This window comes from Dreissena polymorpha, chromosome 4, assembly GCF_020536995.1.
Source record: "Dreissena polymorpha isolate Duluth1 chromosome 4, UMN_Dpol_1.0, whole genome shotgun sequence".
NCBI lineage: Eukaryota > Metazoa > Mollusca > Bivalvia > Myida > Dreissenidae > Dreissena > Dreissena polymorpha.
Window position 1 is genome coordinate 129,934,096 of NC_068358.1, and position 15,813 is coordinate 129,949,908.

General features: G+C 33.5%; 1 protein-coding gene and 1 non-coding gene across 2 annotated transcripts in view; one reads left to right on the plus strand and one right to left on the minus strand.

Annotated features, from left to right (window-relative positions):
• Nucleotides 1-15,813, plus strand: part of LOC127876444 (ubiquitin carboxyl-terminal hydrolase 38-like) — a 553,141-nt gene that overhangs the window by 280,761 nt on the left and 256,567 nt on the right. The window lies entirely within an intron of this gene.
• Nucleotides 5,956-6,045, minus strand: Trnaf-gaa (transfer RNA phenylalanine (anticodon GAA)). The gene is given in 2 exon segments: nucleotides 5,956-5,991; nucleotides 6,009-6,045. It is a non-coding gene; the product is annotated as a tRNA-Phe (tRNA).

Here is a 15,813-nt window from a genome sequence, read left to right on the forward strand (position 1 = left end):
CAACAATAAACTCTGCATGTCCAAGTACATGTAAACGTGTGTTATCACAGTTTAATCCAGTTGGCTTTGAATTAAATTGCGACGTGAGCACCGGCTTATGCAAAACTCATTTATTGTTAAAAAACACACTTTAAAATGTATATAATATATTTAATAATTTTGTCAGCTGTACACGTTTGAAGGTCCTGCTAAAACTGTTATGTTTGTTGTTTTTTGATGTCTTTGTCGTTTTTTTGCCGTTTTAAAAAGTAATACAGATTTTTCACGACGGTCAGTTTGGTTTTCCTTTGGTCGTTGACAGCTCAGGTCCTACTTAAATTACCCCGGGTAGTCTTGAGTATACTACAATCGATCCTGGATACGGCCATATTCCGGGGTAGCTTTTAGTCTATTTTCGTTACTCCGGATACTCTGTTGTATACTTGATGTAAGTAGTTACTGAGCTGCCAATCACCAATTTCGGTTGTCTCGATTGATTGTTGTTGGCCCAGCGACTATTTAAAAGTACCACGGGTATTCTTAAGTATTCTAATATGTACACCGGGGACGGAAAATTTCGCTAACAGAAACCAGGTCATACCCTGGGATACTTTTTAGTATATTTTCCGTACTCCGAGTCATTTGTAGTATACTTAAGTTACCCGGGGTACTTTAATGTAGACCCTGAGCCGGAAATGACCTATAGCGTCAGTTATCATACGCACTCTTTTCCTGGGTTTACCAGTACTAAGTGCGCTTACTTATGCCGTGACGAACAACTGCCAAACTTATATCAGGGATAGAATAAATGAAGAATTAATTGCTTGACCAACCACCAAAAGCTACGTTTCCGGGCCGGTATGCGAACAACCGATCCTCGGATTTGTAGCCCAATGCTCTACTAGGCAAGCCTCACGTTCTAGCAAAACAATTACATCTCGCCATGTTTTACTACACAGGCCCGTATTCACCAAAATATTCATATACTGGAACTAAATATTAAACATTGTGCTATAAACTTTTTTGTCTATGAAGTTTGAATACAAAACGCGTCGTATTGTAATCAAATACTTCATGGTCAACACCTTACATTTTTCCGCCTTAGTTTATTCTTAAGTCTCCAATATAAAAATGGGCTGGTGCAAACGGATTTTGTTTGTTAATATGCACACAAGTATGTTTATACTTTATTTCAGTAACGAAAACAATATTGAGTTACACGTCGCTGCCTAGCAACAATTTGATATCGTAAGTAAAAGTGGTAACGATGAAGACTTGTTTCAATTAGCATGCAATATTAACCAAACGTTATCAATTAAATAAACTACTTGTTCGATCTACATGTAGTTCAGCGATATGAATAAGCAAACTAATATATCGGGATATTAAGATCTGTACATAATCAATAACTGAAAGGAAACGAACTTATCAAAGCCATAAAAGGAGATGCAAGAAAATATCAAAATATAAAGATGCATCTCTGATTGTTTTATAAAATATACAGCTGTAATTACAGCTTGATGTCATCACCGTCACTGTGGAAAATAATTCCCTACTCAGAGCAAAAAAAGGCACAACATAAATAAACAAATTTACAACTCTGAGAAATTGCTCCTATTTAAAAGTTAATACTTGCACATTTCAAGTTCCGAGAAAGTGAGTATTCCTTCTCAAACTTTTTCCCGCAAATCTGATATGCAAATGTTCCTCAGGTTTTTTAACTCTGGATCTATATATTTTTTTACAAACATCACATGTATGCGTTTTCATTTGATCCTCACCGCAATGCTGTGCGTGGCGTTTTAGGTTTCCAGGTTTCGGCTATAGCCGAATTTTGCATGGCAAAGTTCACATTTCAGTTCTTCCCTGCCGTGATACTGACGACACTGACTATCCAAATCCGTCTTCGTTGAAAATCGTTTTACACGTTTACCCGCATGTACATATTTCTGGTGCACTGGGTGTACATTTTAAGTCGTACACGGAACTAAACTGACGGTTGCATACAAATCACATTACCGTTTTTGACGTGGAAATTCAGCTTGCTGTTTGTGGTGTATGGCTTGTCACACGATTTGCATTCATATCTTTTTTAGTTCCTTTAATCATGTCCGTGCTGAAATTTGAAAAAAAGCGTCATTATTTTATGAGCATCAATCGAGCTCTAAACAACGTCGGTGTAATCGAAAAGCAATTGTTCAAAATAATTTTACATGTAAGTGAATATATGAACAAATTTCATGACGACATCGTACGACTGTTAAATTATATCTAGCATTAGCGCCACCTCCTTTCCTTAGCGCCACCTCCTTTGGATTGGCTCCACCTCTTTTGGAAAATTGCAAAAAATATTTTATATCTATTAAACGCCAATGTGTTTGTGCATGCAGCAACTAGTATATGTTAGACGCAGTCGTTAGATGTTCTTAGCTTATTAATCGGATGGAAAATTGCTCGTTGCATAGGCAAATGACATCGATTGATTTCAAAGCCCCAATCATGTCAAAACTTATAAAAGTCCTCACGTTTCCAAATGGGTTGTGTTTGTATGTTTCTGTACATCTTTTGATGAATAAATCTTCGCTGAATCGCACTACATTGCCCGATTTTTAAGATAATGCGAAATATGTTGTATAAACATATAAAACCTAATCACCTTGTACATTTATCCATAAAATTTAAAAACATCCGGTCAATAGCGCCACTTCGGAAGTAGCATTGGCTCATTTATTAATGCATCGCAAAAAAGAGGTGGCGCGCGTGATTAACGGCCGTGAGTAAGTTATTGGGATTCCAAGTACTTCTTTCAAGATTGAGTCATGATCACGAAGTGGGCAGGATGATACATAGTTTTCAAAATAATTCTCAATAATTAACGTGTGGACAGACTACAATTTCGGTGGATAAGTGCAATACAAAGCTAATCAGACAAGAGCTTTAAATCCAGCCAGTTGCGTTGAGTCCGATATAAATGGTGAATTTCATAAAAAAAATGGTCATATTATATTGTCCAAATACGCTTTAGACGATGACGTCAACGTCAACTTAACGAGCGCATCTTAAAATAAAGAATAGTGTGAAGTCTCTAAACAATGTTATGATCCAGGTCATTAAAAGTGAGGGTGATGGTCAGTTCTTTTTTTCAATAAATATAGGTAATTAAACTAATATCTTGTATAAATGTTTGTACATTGCGGGATTCGTGTTCTGCGATGATTTTCATTATTATTTGACCATTCTCCGATGTTATGGAAAGGGCTTTCGCTGAAACAAATATTAAATCAATATACAAACGAACAAGAATGTATATCTTTAAAAAAAACAATAGAAAAATAAATAAACGTAGAGTAGGTACGGCGACTCGTCTATGAAAAATTGAATACAATAAACGCATGATTAATAACTACTGCGAAAAATACAAAAAAGTACAAAAATGTGACAATAATATGTAATTTAATAGTTATACAATACACATTATTGTTTATCTGAGGAAATATATGATTTCCTCCAAAACATTAGAAAAACATGAGTCGATCGTGACTCTTAATATTTTCGTGCACGTGTATAACTAACCAGGGTTGGATTACTTTAATGTTAGTAAATCATACATGAGGTTAAACTGTTTTGGTTTGTTTCCCTTTGACTAATGAAGTGTATTTAAATTTATATTAAAACCCTCAGAATAAAATAAATGCATAGTCTTAGATTACATTAATAGATTAATTGTTTATAAATAAATATTTAATGCATAGTTTGATACAATAATATCGATGTTTATAAATAATTGCATTCGCATTTCTGAAACATAAAAATAAATTATGTATAGAGCAGTAGGGTTAATTTTATTATTTTAAAACACAAGAAACAGCAACAGCGACAATGTTTTTGTAATAAAGCAGTCAGGCGTGTCTTTTTTTAATGTGATAATGAAATATGCACACAATTTTATAAATTTTATGTTTTAAATACAAACACACGTACATAGCATGTATAATACAACAAAAATTTACTTATTATATTGCGCTTTCCAATAACATAATAAGCATTAAGAAGAAAACTTGTTAACAATATACATTTATGTTCAAGAACTTAAAAAAAAAAATCCGTAATAATATTTAAGCTAATAAAAATGCTGACTTCATGTTAATCCGACAAGTACCCATATTGTTTATAACATTGTCTATTCAGATGTGTTTTCAGCTTTGATTTAAAACTGGCATCAGATTGGTAATCCTTAAGATACTCAGGTAAATTGTTTAACCATTTTGGACTGACGACGGCAAGAAATCTATCAGCCAATTGTTGTAGATTGTTGTGTCATTGTGTGACCTTTATTGGTTGTGTTCTCGAGCAGGTTCAAACAAATCACAGTCTTAAATGATAACACCGGTCTTCGAGTTACATGGGTAGGCTTGTTTAATAAAGGAACAATGTGTTAGTCATTTGTTACAAATTGTACAAGATAAGTATTGATGCAAAGCATCAAAGGTCGTCGCGAATTACAGTGTAAAAGGCACTCAATGAAGTTACATGGAACGATTTTTTTCTTCTGTAAGTATTAATATATTGGCCGATTATTTTAACCAAATAGTAAAAGATACTGGTATAACCATTATCTATGATTTTGTGTTTTAACCCCCAAATAACCATTATTTATGATGTTGTGTTATAACCCCCAAATAACCTTTATCTATGATTTTGTGTTGTGACTCCAAAATATTTCATCGTTCATTTTATTTACATTGGTTTCCTTTTTTACTGGTATCCGTATGCAGTTTTCATTAATGGAACAGAACTGTGTAGGTTTAAAAAAATCTGCGTCATCTTGTAAGCGTAATTTCATATTTTTTCAACTTCAAGGGGAGATTATTCTGAACTTATTCTTACGTTGCTCATTTACGATAGGGGCTGAGTACTCATTGATATGAAAACACTGTAAAAGTTTGAAAAAAAAAATTGAATGAAAACTGTAAATTGTATAAAGAAGCTGCATTTCACAAGACTTTGAAATTCAGTAAAAGATCATAATAAATTTATTGCTCCGATTTTTATCATTTTCAATAGGGTTCGAGTAATACTGATATAAAAACACTTAACAAGTTTGGAAAGATTCAGACGAAAGTTGTGAAATCTTTTAAACATGTGGAAATTGTTAATTTTGTCAAATTTTATAGAAAAAAAATGGACTTATTGTCCCGATGTTTCTCATTTTATATGAGGTAAAAATGCTCATTGATATGAAGACACTGTAAGTTTGGAAAGAATCTGATGAAAAATGTTGACATAATCACCTAACCAAGCAGTTTTTCACTTTTATTTTTAAATTCAAAGAGACATAATTCTGGACCTATGGTCCGATATTGCTCATAAAGAGTTTGGGTTGGGTCTTCATTGATAAAAAAAACATGGGAACAATCGGATGAAAATTTTGGACTTCGAACAAGGATTTCAAAATTTCCTAAATTCTAAGGAAGATAACTGACGTAATGGTTGGATAATGCTAAAGGGCCCATACCACCTGGATAGTAATACGTGTCGCGCTTCGCGCTCTATATGTGGTTCTTAAAAAAAACTCCGAGGAGTGCTTGACTCTAGGGAAACGGGTTACTGGGACACAGCTCCTCCTTGATAAGCGGCTGCTTCCTTTATCGCAACTCATTGTTACAATTAATAATACGTGTCGCGCTTCGCGCTCTATATGTGGTAGGGATAGGCCTATGATAGAGAACCATGAAAATACATGGATAATAGATGTGTTGTTTGCATTTATTTGTTAATATAAAACACGTGTATTTTTTATAAGATATTTAAGTGATGTAAGAAATTTTAATTAACGTCGTCGCCACGTTGCATCCACTAATTTAAAAAAAATCCAATTATAGTTAAATGGATTTTAAAATGTCTTCATAAAATAAAGCTTTATTATATTTATTAACCTGACTAAAAAAATTGTCAGCCGCCGAACTGTTCCGTTCGTGCCGGAACCCGGGATTGAACCGAGGGCCTTTAGATGACTGTTGCGTAAACAACTTCAGTCTAACGCTCTCCCAACTGAGCTATTCCGGCTGACATTCACTTACGTAATGCTATTTGGCGTAGTAGTGTATAGCGATCATTATTATATGTCTATTAATAAACTTATTTACATTGTGCGTTTTCATACCGCTACGCCTTCCAATAAATTGCTTGCGCGATAGGTCGTCAAATATCGTACTTCATTGATTCTCCACTAAATAAGCAAATTAGAAAAACCACAAAATAAATATATTATGATTATGTTTTGTTTTTATACAAAACATAATTTGTTTTTATACAAAACCAGAAAGTTTCGCGTATTTGCCCAGTCCCTGTGATCTTTCCCCTGTGATCAGTTGTGGATCAGTTATAAATTAAAACAATTAGCTTTGCATTATTAGCAATAAATGTTGTAATAAATGTAATAGGCACAAATGCAGTACTTATTTACACTAATTTACAAAAACAATCACCACTATGCAAGATATTCTTAAAACAAAAATATATACATTGATCCGTAAAATAACTTCTCCTTCCATAAGCGAAAAAAATTGCATAACATACTAGTCGCCGCCCTCCAGGGCGACGCCAATAATGTTCATATTAGCAATACAATTACAGCAAAAAACACTGAAATTATTGACCTTTTGCCGTTCGTTGTGTTGGTTTGGTAACAATTACATTTAGTTTGTTCCGACGGGATAAAAATGTTATCCAGTCAAGTTATACTAGTAAATGAAAGCTATTAATAAAATATTTCAGCGCAATACTTACATCCTTGCTATAATTTTATTTCAGTGTTATGCATTCGACAATAAATATTAACGCACGTAAATTTAATTATAATGGTTTTCAAATGCTTTTTTTAACCTAATCTTAATATTTATGTAAATACCAAGCAATACCAAAATTTAACATTATGTTAAATAATAAATATATAGGATAAAAAAAAACCCTGAAAGTACAATTGTTAATCAGGGTCTTGCTTGAGAAATTAGGCCACTTTTAATATTAAGCACAATGTCAAATCTTGCGTGAAATTGTCTTTGAAGGTCATCTGGTCTTTTTAAAAAGTGTGTATTAGTTTTGGCAATGCAAATGTTTTAATTTTACCATCATCTGGTCTAACTATGCGTTCAGCCGTGACCTATCTGCTTATAAGTGCACACAACTTCATTACAGAGCATTAATTGTTACTTAACATAAAAAACTAGTAACGTGGAGACTTGACAAGGTATAATTAAATGTTCAAATAAACTTTCAAGAAGAAAGCAGGCATCATTTGCAAATAATGTTTGTTTGAGTTCGATGTTGCTTAGGTGAACTCCTGTTATATTTGTATTAATATGTGGTATATAAAAGCAGTAATTCAGCATATTATAAACAGATATGGCAAAACGGGACACCATTGTCTTACTCCCGTTTTATTGTTTTAATAAAATTCTCACAAAATAATCATTAATAAATTTATTTTAAACCGAAGGCTGTTACGATGTGCTTAAACCCCCCATGTAATGCTTGTCCACACGTTTATGAAGCTGCTATTGTATTGATTGCTTTATCTTGAAATATAACTTGTTGTTACAGTAAACTACTTAAACTTCTTAATTCATACCGCGTTAAAGTCTATTCCATGTTAATAAATCTTTACATTTTCGCACATTTTCTATTCAAATAAAGCTAAGTCGTCAAATCTTACACAATGACATGGCCAATAGGATGTCGCTACTCAACACGAACTATTGGTGTACAAACAAAGCAGTTTTCGCTTTTTTGACGGTAGTAACGAGATTATCTACGGTTATGTGTGAGTGATTGCGGAAATTACGAAGGTTCGTTGAGATGCTTGTTATCAATTCACTTGTATCAGGTGCATCGGAACTCCAATCCGTTGGTTATTACCGAAGAAGCCACCGCGATTTCTTAATGTACATCTCAGTAAAAGATTTGAATATGGAAAAGTAGGGCAAAGACCTGTGTAATCAAAGCAGAAAAATAAATGTGCTGACGTATGGATTTCGCTGAAATTATTAGATTTCATGAACTGTTCTCGTTTCTCGTTTTTGTTTGTTTCAGACACAAAACAGCCACAGGTGGTTAGCGTGTGGCTTTGTTATTCATGAGCAAAAACATCATTTTGAAAGAAAAATAATCAATTTATAAAGAAAAATCAACTTCTCTGAAAAAATCACTATCAGATATATATAATTATATATATACATATAGGATCTTGCACAAGTTGTAAAATCATACCATATTTTATTATACGAATTCAGGAATTTTGTTCGTAAGCGAGCCTTTGGCGACCTTACTAACGAATTTTCTGGACCAGCTTAATAAAATATGGTATGAAATGACAACGAGTGTCAGATCTTTTTTTATCACATGCTTTTAAATGATCAAATTACATAAATATTTACGCTAACATTGTGATAAATCCCAAATGTTTTTTTCATGTCGTGACATCATTTGACGTTGCAACGTCATTTCAGCAAAATAACAAAATGCGATTGGTCAATCGAACAAAAATAAGCCAATGAAAACGCTTAAAAAGTATATTACACATGTGTAAGATAAAAATATTCGTAATGGTTATATAACATGGGAAACAGGGTATGGTATGTGATATATATATATATATATATATATATATATATATATATATATATACGGGATATTACAAGTCTCGGCCGAAACTAGGTCGCCCCTGTAGGCAGTCAACGGCAGAGAAGAGTGCACTAGGTTGCTTCCGGCGAATAACTCTCTTTTGTCCGAAAGGTGTCCTTAAAGATCCTTATTAAAAGTACCGGCGGTCGAAACTGGGCAAGCCCGATAGGCGGTCGATGGCAGGTCATCGTGCACAAGGTCGTTTCCGGGCGATATATCGTGTTTGTCCGAAAATGGCTATTAAAAGAGCATACCCACTCATTGGATGACGCATAATACTCTTAATAGACCTGACATGACGCCGATCCTTATAAAACGTCTCGGCCGAAACTAAGTCAGACCGACAAGCTTTCGGCGGCTGATCAGCGTTCGCTTAGCCGCTTCCGGGAGATAAGTATTGTTTTTCCAAAAGGGGCACTTAAATGTGCATACCCACTCACTCGAAATGACGCATTCCAGTAATACGTTAAATAGGCTCTAACTCCGACCCTAATTAAAAGTCCCTTCCGAAATAAGGTCATACTTACAGGCAGTCAATGGCAGGTCATCGTGCACTAGGTCGCCTCCGAAAGAGGCCCTCAAAGGTGCAAACCCACACACTGGAAAATGACGCATACGGCTTGTAAATAGTTTGTTAAATAGGCTGTTTATTTGATCGTATTTAGTATAGTTTCGAATAAGTGTATATACGCTGAGTACAATTTATAAACACTGAATAAGATGTGTTTTTTAATATATTTAATAAACTGACTAAGTAGGCTTAAACGGGTAAATATGATGCATGACATGAATCGCAATGAATTCAATATAGTGTATGCAGATCTTAAAAATCAGCCTCATGACGGCTAATGCATAGAATTACATCTTGGTGATTCACATTCACATTGCATAAAATGGAAATTATATTACTGATTGAATTGCTAAATGCATATAATTCGTGTTTAACTGTTTTAAAATTGTTGCTTTGACTTAAATATAGAGAACATATTATACTAAGGTTTTTCCGTTGATGTAGATTTTAGTAAACAAAAAAAACGAAAAATCATTTAAGTGTATGTTGCCTAAACATGCAGAGTCACAAACAATAAACAAATATCTTTTATTGCATGATATTGATCACACATTAATCGCTAATGAGTGGTGTAGACTGTCCTTATGCCAAAGTCATGCTGACAAATACGCTACATTTAAATACACCTATAGGGATAAAGTATTTTTAACGCAGTCAATACGATAGATCAATATCGCAATAGCCATGAACTTATGCCAGGAAATCATAAACCGCATTAATGTATGAAACACGTACACTCGTGGGTATAATTGAATCCGTTGGTTATAGAACGTTATTCACATGTCCTACACATATAAGAGTTGTCATGATTCATGGTATAACAACTTCAGTCCAAATTGTTGCAAATTATTTTCATCAATGTCAGGCATAATTTCATTAAACCATGTACATACGAATAAAACGTGACTGCTGCTTCCTTTATCAAAGTACAAATATGAACACAGACGTGCCTGCAAGCCTCTTGCAAAAACATGACTGCCGCTCTTGTCTGAAGACGGGAGTGTATAAAGTAAATGTCACGAATACATGACACAACAAGGGACATGTATCTCCATATAGTGGAAACGATTCGGTCCATCATTTTCATTATTACTACGGTTTGGCTCTCGGGAATGAAACATACAGTTTTAAGAATGGGATCATGTTAACATGTTTTTACTATCTTGACATAACAAATACCAATTAACAATAATGCTGTTATAAGGATTAAACATGATGAAACTTAACTTGTATTGTTTCGTTAAATACGATTTGTGGAATCAGTTTGTATTATTTTGTATGGACGTTTTCTATTGACATATAATAAAGCTAATACACTTACAAACTTACAAATACATAAAACAGGACACATGGATATGTCATCAACACATATTTAAACGGTATATTAGTGTTTTGATATGTTGATAACTACCTGAGGCAATCACCCGCGAATGTAATTATACGTGTTTTATATAAAATCCGTATCGCATATATTTAGATTCTGCTTTGTTACATATTTCTGAAGCTATATTGTGTGATAAATCATTACAATACATAGCATTCGAATCCGGAACTATGCATGTGTAATGCATGAAAGTGTGTCACAATCCTTTCCTGATCCGATTGATGCAAATATTATAACGGTGTTTAAATAGATATTTGTATGTGTATACTAATCGTAGGTTTGACATCTAACTGGCAGTTAAGACATGTACGCAATGAAATTCCAATTTGAAAAGTATTGCTTTTCAACGCTTGCACAAACAGTATTTAATATATTTGTATTTTCATTGAATGCCCTTAGCTTGTTTATTGTGTTGGTTGTGTCCTCATTTCCTTCTGAAAGTCTTACTACAGAAACATATTTGAAATATCGCACTGTCATCATTAAAAAAACCATTGAATAGGCACTTTGTTTCAGTCCTAAATTGTATACCGTTATTGATCCAAGTTTTCGGACACTTACCAATAATACTCTTTTTTTTTCGTGTACGACAATTGAGTTACGAAACATATGAGAAGACAGTACGAAAATTTAGAGACAAATATGTTGTCTGTTTTTGTAAATAATTATAATTTTGAAATAAAACCAATAAATAAATGTGAAATAAGTTTATTGTATTGCACTCTTCGTTTTCTGATCTTAATAAATACAACTGCAATCTCATACCTGAAATGGTAAAAAAAACATCCATCTTTCTGAATACGATATCATGTAAAATGCTGTTGGGTGAAACCATTGTTTATTACCGGCATACAAGGCAATTTGCCCAATCACGCCATCGTTATGGTCATTTGCCATCAGATAGTTCATCTGCCATGTTTAATGACCTTTATCTTGTTGTTGAAACTCCAGGATCGAAGGGTCCCCCGATAAGCGAAGAACAGGGCAAAACTCTGGTAAAATAGCACTGTAAAATAAACAGTTCGAGAAGTTACAGTAATACATATGGACAAAACGGGCCCTGATGTTCTTAAGCATTTTTTAAATTTCTAATCCAGTTCTACTTAGTTCTTACTTTCCACTAAAACGATATCAGCATGCATTCACATCGTAATTAATTGAAATATTTTTAATTGCTTTACGAATCAATACAGTCGGACCTTGGCAAAACCTTAAGGTTGACAAATACTTAAGTGCATAAAAGCAATCAGATGGTCTTATATGGATGGAATGAAATGGAACAACAGCAAACCAGTTCAAACAATGTCCTTAATTTAATGAACACATCGTGAATCTCAGTCATGCTAATTTTAGTCTAAATAAGGCGCCAAACGTTGTAGAGAATCGTTTCATGATCTTGTAATCGGACAAAACACGTACACGATGTCAGACCAAAGCCGAGTTGTAAGTACAAGTTTGTAATTATTTCTTGAACCTAATTGTGTGAACATAATTAGTAATTTGTGATTTTGTTTACAATAAACACAATTTATATATGTAAGTAAAAACATTTTTAATATTTAATTTAAACAAAGGAGTCCATTAATTAACAATTATTATTCAACAAACATTTAATTTTTTCAATCAAATCTAAATTATTTTATTATTTAATGGTATATATATTAATTTCTATTTCTATTTCTGTTCTATAATTTCTATCGAATTGTTCTATTATAACTAACAACTAAAGTGTTGCTTTTCAACGCATGCACAAACAATATTTAATGTATTTGATGAATTGAATGCCCTACGCTTGTCTAGTGTGTTGGTTGTGTCCTCATTTCCTTCTGAAAGTGTGGATGATGGTTTACAAAATATATGGAGATTAATAAAACCGCCGTGCTTGAAAAAGTGTTAAACGAATGTAAGCGATACAGTTTACTACAAATGGAGATTGGTTTACAAATTTCAAACATCCGTTTTCATGATTATACAAAACATATTGAAATAAAATGATAACAAATACACATGCAGAATGAGCACAACCTGGAATAATTACTAAAGTTATTGTATTTGTACAGTGAAAATTAGGAGTTGTATATTACGCGAGCCTTGAATATGCCTGCACTGTAATTTACTTTCAGGTTGTATCACTACCAAAGTATAAACATTATTAATACCATCACAAGTATACGCGTTTCAGTTCGTGTGGACCATGCTGTTATCTTCTTTGTGTCATCCAATAAAAACATTTCTGCTGTCTGGAGGTGATGTTTGCATCGGAATCTGCAACGGCGTCAAAGAGAAGATGTGGATTCACTACACTATATACGAAACCGAAGTGAAACTGGTACGATGCGAGGACAGGGAACTCAGATCTACACCAAACTTTTCAATTCAGAATCTTCCTACGGGATTCTACCCCGGTGGAAAAAACTTTTTGAAACCGTTGACTTGCGTAACAATGATATACAAGCTGTTCCTGATAAAGCGTTTGGAGACCTTCCAAAGCTGTACAACGTTGACCTCTTTGGAATTATATTATTCAATAATTCAATATCGTTCGTAAACGATTCGGCATTTCTTGGTCTAGAAAATACTAGAGTTGTTGTAGATCTCGGAGATAATTATTTGACGACAATCCCACAAGCACTGCGAATTCTAAGACATATCGAAGTTTGAGATATATTCGAAAATCCCATTATGACCTTAGATGCTTCCATGATTCAACACATCAGTCCCGTGTTGGTTTTCAGCATATTTTTTTTCTTTTTCATAATCCAAGTTGACTTTGTATAATAGCTGGCCTGTAGAACTCAATAATCTCCATTTAAAATACGTTTTGTTCTATGGTTACTCTGGAAATTCGTTTCAGAATTTTAATGTCCATGGCATCGGTCAACGTGGGATTAAGTTAGAAATAGGAGGGACGGACATTGTAGATCTGAGTGATGTGATTTGTAACAATCAAATAAACGTCTCTATGCTTTGGGTTTACGAAAATCACAACTTAGATCTTAGACCTTTTGAAAGGTGCAGCCAAGGAAAGGTAATGCAAAATATAATTACTTTGCAGCTAAGTAACTATGACGTTTCGATGATCCCTAACTTCGTCCACACAATGTCTAAACTAGAATCGCTCTATTTAGAATTTAATAATATCACTGAAATTAATGCTAACGACTTTCGGGGACTCACAGAGCTAACAGAATTGGATCTTAATCACAACCGAATCACAGCAAAACATTCACATGCATTCGACACCAACTTACAAAACTTCGCAAGCTCTACCTTTTGTATAGCATGTTGACGAATATTCCAAATAGTGTCGTTAATTTAAATATATTGAGTTGTTGGTAATGGATGCTATCGAATGCACATATTCCAGTTTGCAAAATCTGAAACAAGTAAATGCAACATTTGCCTATGATGTAGCCTGCCTTGGCAACACGCCGTTTGTCAAAGACGCCGTTTGTTGGCAACACGCCGTTTGTTGGCAACACGCCGTTTGTTGGCAACACGCCGTTTGTCAAAGACGCCCTCGCTGCATGTACCTGATAAAATTGTTCTGCTAAAACAATGTAAGTCGTAAATGTTTAACTTTATCCATCGATATCGATATATCATTTGGAAATTCTTTACTACATTTTTTAAAAACAAACGTGGATAGTTGATGAGATTTATAAGATTTTCTTTACGCATTTTTTTTATTGAATCTCTGTTGTTTTACCACTCTGCCTTGCCTCTATGTTAAACATAAACTCTAACGATTGTGGATATACATTGTTTGTTTTGCTTTGTTTCATGCACATGTGATTGTTTATATTTTGAGTTATCTTAGAAATGTAATGGGTATGTGAATGGTGTGCATGTCAAAACAATTAATTGAATAGATTTGGATTTAAATCGGGATATGTTTCAATTGTACTTAAATGCGCGTAACGGTGCAATATTGTCGTGTGTTATGTTGATTCCAGTTTTGCTATGATTGAAAATGTGACGGTATTTCATAACGTGTACATTTTGTTTGTTTTAGTGATTAAGTGTTCAGCTTTAGTGGATTTGCAGATGTACAATATAAATGTGTCATTTAGATGTTGTGTACCTGTTTTTATTGTTAGAGCGTATGTGCGTGATATTTATTTTTGATAAACTTGTGTTTGATTGTATAAATACTTGTATTCGATTGCCCATCACAGGCCTAGTTGCTTAAGGTTCACCAGGTGACTTAACTGTTTTCCAACGTTGGGCATAATGTTTAAAGCTATTTGTTGAGTTGAATAAAATAACGTATGTTCTTTTCAGGGGAGGTTATACACAGCAAGTTAAATTATACTTTTGTATGACAACACAATTAATAATATATATATATATATATATATATATATATATATATATATATATATATATAGTCAGGGAAATTTCATTACATTTTAAGAACTGTAATACACTTTCCCCTGAGTCCCGTATTCCTATTATTATTACCCCTTAGATCCGCATGACGTTTTAAACAGCATGCTAAAATGTCCGCCATGTCTAACTTTCAAAGTCACCTTACACTATCGAATGTTAAAGTTTTATTTGTAATGCTGATCTCGAAAGACAGATCCGGACAAAAGGAGAATAAATTAAAAAATGTTTACATTTAATTGAATGGTAAAGTGCAAGATGTCTAATATATAATTTCCATTTCGAATGTTAAAGTTTTATTAGTAATGCCGATCGTGAAAGACAGATCCGGACAAAAGGAGAATAAATTAAAAAATGTTTACATTTTATTGAATGGTAAAGTGCAAGATGTCAAATATATAATTTCCGTTTCCATTTGGAAAAAAGACATGTTACATAAATGTTACATTTAACAACTGAACGATGAACTATTTAGTGAGTTAAGCTCTAACGCAAGAGTTATAACCAAGCAACTTATATGAAACCGTTTTTCGTTTGAAGAAAATAAAACAAACTTAAATCATATCAATAAATGTGCCAATTTAATAACTAATTAAACAGCATATTTAATGTTAAAAAAGAACGCCCAAGATTAAGTTTATGCTCACAAAATCTTTACCTTTCAATGATATTATAACGCCGCTAAACATTTTTGACTTTAGCATCATTCGTCACGCCTAAAGAAACTAATTGCACGCGTTTAAATGTTTCGTTTAAGACCCTGGCTGTCTCCTAAATTGAAACTCGAATAGCATTATAGAAATCCTAT